This window comes from Lutzomyia longipalpis, chromosome 2 (assembly GCF_024334085.1).
Source record: "Lutzomyia longipalpis isolate SR_M1_2022 chromosome 2, ASM2433408v1".
Taxonomy (NCBI): domain Eukaryota; kingdom Metazoa; phylum Arthropoda; class Insecta; order Diptera; family Psychodidae; genus Lutzomyia; species Lutzomyia longipalpis.
The window spans coordinates 12,672,708-12,681,986 of record NC_074708.1 but is presented as its reverse complement, the minus strand read 5'-3'; positions in this window follow the sequence as shown (position 1 = coordinate 12,681,986).

Here is a 9,279-nt window from a genome sequence, read left to right as displayed (position 1 = left end):
TAAAACATATTTTAAAAACTAAAAAAAATCCTGATAGATTATTTAGAGGACGCCACTGAGTAACTCGGAAAATTTTCTTGTTAGATCTCTAAGTTTATTGAGGTATAGAAAAGTTTTTTTCCCAAAAACCGGATAGATTCGACTAAAGAAAATTTGTTTAAAAATTTCTCAGGCAACATTTAAAAATTTTGGTTTAAAAAATGATTTTTCAGACAATTTTAATGTCGGAATAAGATCCTGGGAAAATCTACGTTAAGGCTTCTAGCTTACAGTACCTAAAGATTTCTTTATGTTAAATGAAAGGGAATGAAAAACGAAGATTATTAAACGGAAAGTCGCATACTTTTATGACAATCTTTAAATGTGCGAAAGGTTCAAAGCCCTTCTCAATGCATCAATGTGAGTGTTTCAATTCACACCTTGCACAGATTGCCTCTTTGATACACAAAACCAGGTTTATTATTGAGGAGAGAGGACGATGACATCTCTGTCCCCCAATAAAATCATAATGAATTCAATTCCAGTTGAATGTCCTTTACAACACTTTCTCTCAATAGTCTGGATTTTTTTTTGCATTTTATAAGAAGAATAGATAAATAAAAGAATTTATTATTTTCTAGTAAAAGTATCTTATTAGTCTCAATTTTTTTCGTATTCTTTTGATTTAAGTTTTTATCCATATTTGTTTTTGATTTAGAATTATATAGGTACATAGCGTCAAGAATGGAAGAATATCTTCTTCATTCCTTGTCTTACTGTTTATACTATATTTGTTTCATTTCACCAAAAATACGAGGAGTTCAATCATTAAAGATAATTACATGTTTCAAAAGAACTGACGTCCTATAGGTCTAAAGCCACCAAATACGTACATTGCTTTGAGATTTGCTTATCCTCTTGCGTTATCTCTACGATGATTCGTAACCATGTTTGAATACATTCTTGGTTCTTTTCAAGTTTATTTTTCTTCTCACCAAATAACCAGTATGTTTAGCAATTATTCGTATTTTTTGGCCGCAAGCAATTGATTTTCAAGTGTAATTAGATGAGGGCAAAATGGTATGATTTTCGTGAAGATATTGCAGGTCTTTTGTGCCAAGTAATAATAACAACAAAATAGTGATTCTTCCGTTGCTTCTTTTTTGTGGATTATTTAAATTTAATTTGCGGAAGTACATAAAAAAGGATACACTTTGAACCACAATGTTCTGGATTATGTTTGGAAATTCTTTTTCTCCCACAGAATGTTGCTGACAATATAATTTCTTGTGGTTTGAAGGCGATTGAAAGGGGGGAAAATATGTACATGCATATACATACATACCTACATACATGCTATGTATATTCCAAAAATGAAGACCATGATCTTGAAGGTGCCTCCACGGTGAGGTTGTCTCGCGAAGAAATGATTTAGCGGTCTTTGCTTCATGGTAATTTATTGAACAAAACAGCATCCATATTCAGACACGTTCTGCAAAGAATACAAGTCATTCGTGCAACATTTGCAATCTGCCGGCATCCATTGAGTGTGAACAATTGACTGACAATACTATGACTTTGCCTCAATATTGCAGACAGCTAATCACAAGTCATCTTTTTTTTTCTTAAACCTCCAATGTGTTTCACTTTAATATCAGACACGGCCGAGACTCATTCAGTGATTGATTATTATCAATCGATACACATATAAGGACCTTTTCTGCACAGACATAACGATTTCTTTTGCACATTATGTGTGTACGTACACAGATACCACGTGAGTGCAATAAATTGAAATCCATTAGAAAATTATCTTTGGGACAAGAAAAATGATGTAATGCTATATAATAGCCCCCCTTGCGAAAAGCTTTTTATCTATTCCGACTCCCGTGCAATCGGCAGGGGTTTCTTTATAATTATAATTATGTGAAGATTTGTTCGAAGATTGTGATGGAAGTCCGCAGAGCAAAATTCACAGCATATTAAAGTTAATTCTACTTAATGTTTTAATCCTTCAACTTTGACCTAAAAATTTCAACCCTTTATCGTGGAGTTTTTTCTTTTATTTTAATACAATTTTCTATTTGAAAATTATCCTACATTTAATGAGCTTTTTGATGTACTTTGAAAGAGAACTGTAAGATGAAAACTACTTTCTCAAAAATAAGGCTCTTAAATATTTGATAGCATTCATTACTAATTGTTAATTCGGTTTAAGGTTCAGAAGTCATACTCAAACTCCCAAAGCTAGTCCTAAGAGTTATTTAAAATAAGGCCTAAGGTTTTCAAGCTAGACCTAAGTTGTTTAGACTAGGTCTAAGCATTTTAAACTAGGCCAATTTTTTTTAATCTTGGCTTAAGCTTTTTATGTTTGTTTTAACCTTATTAAGCTAAGTCTGAATTTAAAAAAAAAATCTAGGTCGAAGCTTGTTAAACTAGGCTTAAGTTTCTAAAGCTAAGCCAAGGGTTTTTAGGCTAGACATATACGTTTTTTTTATATCGAAATTCATAAAAATTATTCAAAAACGTATTCAGCTTCAACCTGAACTAACCTTAAAAGCCTAACATTAAAAATCTTAAAGCCGGCCGGAAAAACCCTAAGCCTAGCCAAAAAAAAAAACCTGAGTGTCTATGTCTTTATCGTCTTCGGGCAGGAGAATATGTAATATGTAATCGTCCAAAAATAGATTCAATTTCAATTTATCCTGATCTAACCCTTAAACCTTAAAAGCCTAACCTTGAAAATCTTAGGCCTAGCCAAAAGAAAAGTAAATCTTAGCTTAACAAATCGCAAAACCAAACTAAGTAGTAAATTTCATCTCTTGGAATGGAATTTGTAAGAATGTTTGGCTTGAAACAAATAAGAAAACTTCAACAAATTTTAAAGACAATATTCATTAACCCCGATGTGTGTGAGAAAATAGATGTTTCGTATGAGAGCAATTCAATCTTTTGCAGTATGGTGGAAAAATTGGGAAATTGTATAATCAGCAGTTAACCTCCACCCCATATAGTACCTTGCTACATATACATATCTTTTTACCAAACATCCTCAGGAGCATAATCAGGAAAAACGAGTTTTCATTTGAAAATTTTCCCCTCTTTATGCCGAGGAGTTTGAGAGAATATGTTTCTGTGGATTGTTCTTTTGTTTTTGGAAGCAATTGTCTGCGTCCACAACCCCTTCTTCGAAATGCCACCACCCCTGAAATCCAGAGAAGTTTTACTCCCGTGGCGTCCAGCAAGAAAGGAAGATTATATGGCGTATGAATAGGAAAGAGTATCGTACACTAGAGAGGAAATAGAATCCCATAACATGTGGTATTCTGTAGTTATTTTCATAAAGTTTCAAATGGCAAAAGACTCCGGATCATCATCCATTCCCGCATACATTGCCTTCTCACACACTCTGTGAGACATAATTCCGCATTCGACTTGATTACACTCCTTATTCTCGTTGCAAGTTGCTTCCTCCCACGTTCTCTTCTTGCTCCGTCTTCGTGCTCCCCCTGGAAAAATCCACCCACCCCCGTAAGCAACATTAGGAGCCAAAATCCATGTGAAAATTTTTGACCATTGCGCTACATTTGAATAATCTTGTGGGATTTGTGGGAGAGATGGTGGTTGGTGTACAATAAACAGAAGTACTCAAGGAAATATTTTATCAACAATTTCATTTTAGATGTGATAATTTAAACATTTTGTCTAAGCAAATACACTCATGTCTTGGCCGTAGCTATATTTTATCTCCCAAGGTTGCCACTTAGAAAATATATATATATATATATATAATCTACTCTATATTTCTCACATTTTGCCTCCCTCAATGTTTTCTAACCACATCCACCACGCAGCACTTTAGTACAATGACAATGCGAGAATTTCTTCCGGCACAGATTTTTCCTCGCGCGCATTTTGGCCAAATTATTGCTTTTTACACATAACACCACATTTTCCAAAAATAAAAGAAAACGGGCATGTGCACGCCGTATGAACGGGCATTATGTCATTGAGTTTCAAATCACTAAAACATGCTGCTGTGCGTCATCCTTTATGTTCTTGGAGTGCAATTTCAATGCATCACTAAAGGGTAAATCATAAATATTTATTTCGTACCACAGAAACTTGTCGGTTTTTTCATTACGCTCCATTTAATATTGTATAACCAATTAAATTGACAAGCTCTAACTATACGCAAGTAGGATTAAATTGGAATTAAATAAATATTTACAAATAACTGCTCTCTTGGGGGGCTATTCTTTTACCTTTTCATTTAAAGTCTTTATTTGCTTTTTTTTTCTTAAAGTACAATTAAAAGATTTCTTTAAGGATCTTGCCACAGGGCTTTCTGCACCCTTTTTGAAAAATTAAAAAAAAAGAACAAATCTGCCTACGGAAAGAGAGAATCAAAAGAGAATAATCCGTATTGCTTTTGTGTCATTTAACCTGGTCAATTGTAGGGTAAAATCATCCAATATGGGTTTTTTAAAGCTTGTTAACCAAGATTTGTCAATATTTTATTTTATTCAGCACACTTGGAAATGTTTTAAGAAGTATTTACCTGAATAAAAATATTCGAATCATCGGAAATATTCAAATGATTCGCAAAAAAAATCAAAAATTCATGCCAACCGCTTTTTGTTTTTAGTTCTAAAAGGCTCAGATTGAGAAGTGAAAAGCCTAAAAAGTAATCACTAAATTCTAGCCTACAAAATAATAAATTCAACCCTAAGGTACTCATTTTAAGTCTAAAAATTAGTACTAATTCCATGTTTAGAAAGTACGATCTGAAAAAAAAAGTATTCGGATTAAGAGAGAAATAAACTCAGAACCTTTAGGGCATAAAAATTACGTAAAACGTTTTTATTTAAAAAAAATCGAATAGATTTAGTTAAAGGAAGAGTTTTGGAATATTTTTTACGAATTTTCAAAGAGAATGCTTAAAATTGACTTATCTAGACAATTTTAAAGTAACTTCTCAAAAATTTCAATTTCTTTGGAAAATGTGGGATATATTAAGAGTTTAAATATAATTTTGTGAAGCTTGGCAAATAAAGCTTTTCTTAGTTGACTAAAGTTCTAAATCAGATTAAATTCAAATTAATTCTAGTCTAGATTATTGATATAAAAAAAAGGAATGGTGGGAATTCGACAATTTTAAACTAATTTTTTAATCAAATTTTAAACAAAAAATTCAAAGATTCTTTACATCTTTAATAAATAGGTAAAACTGATAAGAATTCAGGGTTTTCGATTTTGGAAATTTATTAGGAATAAAAATGCCATAATGTTAGGCTCAATGACCCTATACGTAAGCTCTTTTGTGATTTTAAAGAATTGATCCTGTCCTCAATCTTTTGTTTGTTTTACCCAATCTAATTCTTTGACAAACGTATAAACAAACAATTATAAAATCTTTTTATTAAATAAATATTTTTAGAAAAATTTTAATTAATTTTGCAGCATAAACTGGTAGCCGAAAGTGGCTGAAAATGTCTTACATATGTATAGAAAATGTATCCTAAATTTTGTGTTCTATTTTTATGCATCAACACTCTTGCACCAAAAAAATTACTTGGCACTTGCTGTGAATTTTGCACCATGTCAATCAGGTTGGAGTAAATTTTCTAGCTAATTTCTAATATTTTGTGTATAAATTTTACATTTTCACGACGTTAATATTTGGTATTAATTTATCTAGATCACTTTAAATATTTTTCCGTCATACCAGACATGTTACAATTTCCATTTACAAACCTCTTGACAATTAAACAACGCCTTAGGGTAGATGCAAAGAGCTGTAGGGGCTGTAGGAAAGGGGGGGGGGGTACGGTTGGAATAAATCATAAGATTCTCACATAAAGTGCATTACAATCCATTGAATTATTTATCAATTTATTGATTGCTCAACTTGAGATGGGAGGATCTGAATTTCAATGGATGAGTTGCAATTTTCCATCGACACTGTTGATGAATTTGAATTTATAGATTTTCACCAACTCATTTTGTACTTAATACTTTTGTGTGAAATTTATTATTATAAGATTTTGAATACTTTACTCTCCTTTAAATTAAGCAAAATTACTATATTTGCGATTTTCGCATTTCCCCACGACGCGCATATCAACACACATTTATTATGTTATTTTATGTCCAGAAAGAAATCTAATTATGGCAACTTCATCAGTGCAGTGGCGGTATTTTGAAAAATTAAATGGCAAAGTCAGTGAGTTTTGCCTCTTCTCAATGGTTGACGACTTAATGAATTCATTAAAGTTCCTCCAAGTGGAAAAATCACGAAGAATTGAAAGCGACGGCAAATCTCTTTCTTTCATCCCTTTTTATTCACAACAATATTCTCGTCCCCATTGCCTGCCACCCAGTCTTGATTATATAATGAGTTAATTCATGTGCCGCAACAATCAACACCGCGAGGTTGCAATTTAATATTTACTTTTGGCACGTTCTTTCCCTTTTGGAACACCATATGTGTACACACCTCTATATTATATTGTAATCCCTACAAATCTCGGCACAGCGGCTAATGCAGAAAACACAAGAGCCTATATTCAGATATATATTTATTACATATATGTATGTATGAAACCCCACAGGAGGTGCTCACAGAATTCACCAAAATCTCGCGATGATAAGCGCAGATTGGAAACGGACCACCTTTCGTGGTAAATTCTCAAAACCACCAATTAGAATAACTTCAGACATGGCAATTTTTAGACTCGACGAATAACACATGTTAGTCTGTCATTGATCACATATATTTACAACGAATACCAATGATAAAAAAACACAAGAGACAATTGCTATGTACCCTCTATTTGTATGTCGATGTCCTCTTTTATGCATCGCGTCATTGCATCCATTCACATTGTTCACTTAGCTTCTGTATAGTTTCTCTGTGTGTAACACAAGAAATATTTCAATATTGTTTTTAATACTCACACAACTTATACTATAAATAAATCAATAGGGGAGGATGGGGTATTTCCGCGTATTTTGAATAGCTTAAGAAATATTAATGAGCTTTCAGGAAGTTTGTTTGTAAAGTTACTTGCACATTATAGCTCTGTGGGGGACCGTCAATATAGCCTACAATCATTTCAATCAAGGTCTTTTTTCTCTTTTCTTAGGGTGCGATTATTTCTCTTTTTTTTAATTCTTGAAAATTGGGTGAATTGATGGATTTTTTTTTAAAGAATTATTTGGAAAAGAAGTTCAGTGATATATGGAAAAATTCAATACTAACAATCAAGACACGGTTAATTTGTAGAGGATTGAAAAAATAATGAAATTGACAATGAAAAGTCAATTAAGAATGCAAACAATGACGTCAAATTTATGATTTTATTTTATTTTATTCCTAAACTGCATTTATAAGCTGGACTTTCTAAGGAAAATCCGAATATTCCCCAGTACTTTTCAGATAAATAATCAATTTTTTTTTAAAAATCTTTTAAGGACCATCACTTACATGCTTAGTTGTGCAAAATATTCCTTCTAGACATTTCACTAATATTTAGGGGAACGTGGCCCAATTCGGACCGCCGCCCAATTGCGACCTCCTCTTTTTCTCGTAAATGACGAAATATTATAAAATTAGTTTCACTACATTATGAAGATATTATAGTAAGGTAATGTTAGCGCCTAAAATAAATTAATTTGGAACACAACAGGGCGAATTAAAAATCAAAATTCATTTTCAGCACTTGGCCGACATTTTCTGATTTTAGAAACTAAGTTGATATGAGTTTTTTTCCCACTATTATGTCTCATATTATGCCGCGATTCTGTAGCTTAGAGGGTCTAGTTTATTACTTGATTTACAATTTTTTGAAAGATTTTAGGTATTTTAAGTAATTAAGTGAAAATGTAATACATGCAAAATGTTCTAATTGCGACCCCCAAAATGTTCCAATTCTGACCGTCTATTTGCACCACTCACCACGGTAAAGCTGTCGCGCATGCGTGTAGTGGTGTGGCAGTGTCTTCCTCACACAGATCGGCCTGTGTTTTGATTCCAGGAAAATCATTATTTTTTTTACGTTTCTTGTAAGTTTTTTCGCAGTGAAAATGTTCCTAAAGCCAAATGGGAATGCAGTTAGTGTAATTTACGCATTCCTCAGAAGAATTTTCGTGGATTTTCTGCGAATTACGTCAGTGAGTGCGCAATTGTCGGTGTGTGTGAAATTTCGTGTAGTCACCTCGAGGGTGAAATGTCAAAACAAATATGGGGAAAATTGAAAATAAATTCTTGATTTTCCGGCTTTTCCGTGTAATTCATGGCGTTTTCCCTATTTATAGTAGTGATAAAAGTGATCTACTAATGAAAAACCCACAAATTACGGCAAAAAAACGGGGTCGCAATTAGAACACTCGGGGGGTCGCAATTAGAACACCGTGGTGAAAAAGTGCAATTTTAGCAACATTTTTTAATTCGAATATTACTCAGAACAGGTAAGAGTTAGAATGTTTGCATCTATAGAACAAAGTTAGCCTATTAAATGACCTTTCCAATGGTACCAAACTTGGAAAGATTTAATTCATTTTAATATGACTTTTTTCAATCCTTCTGAAACAGAATTTAGGGGGTCGCAATTGGGCCACGTTCCCCTAATCAAGATTTGACCATTGAACTATATATTTAGTAAGTTCCTGTTATTTTTCCGACGTATATATGTACAAATGCGCCACTCTGTATATATAGCATTCTTCCAACATCCGGGTTTTTCGTCAGTGGCGGAAAATCCTTACCCAAAGAAACTCAATGTCTTACCAGAGCTTTCGACCCTGCTCGGAGCTTTCCTCAGTGGTTAGCGTAAAGAAATACTTCTGCCACCGACGAAAAACTCGAAAGTTAGAAGATATTTAGTAAAGCTTGACAATTTTAATTTGTATACCTACTTTTTTACTTATTTTTACTTTATTTTTATAAAAAATATAATATATTTAGTTAAATGAAGAGTTTATACGAATTCCTTACACCAATTTTGTAGCATTTTAATTAGGAACTGGCTTTTCTAGGTAATGCTGAAGTCAAACTTTGCAAGACTTTCAAAAATTTCTGGATATATTTGTGTGTAACCACTTTGAAAGATTTTTTAAAACATTTCTTTTTCAAAGTATTTCGTTTTTTTGCATTTTTTGCACTTTTACCGTTTTTATACTCTCCATTTCATTTCACTATTTCTGATTCAATTTTTTAAACTTAACTTTAAAGCTTTTTTTTTAACTCTATTGCAATTTGCCTTTTAACGGTGATTTTTTTCACAAATTTTCACGCAC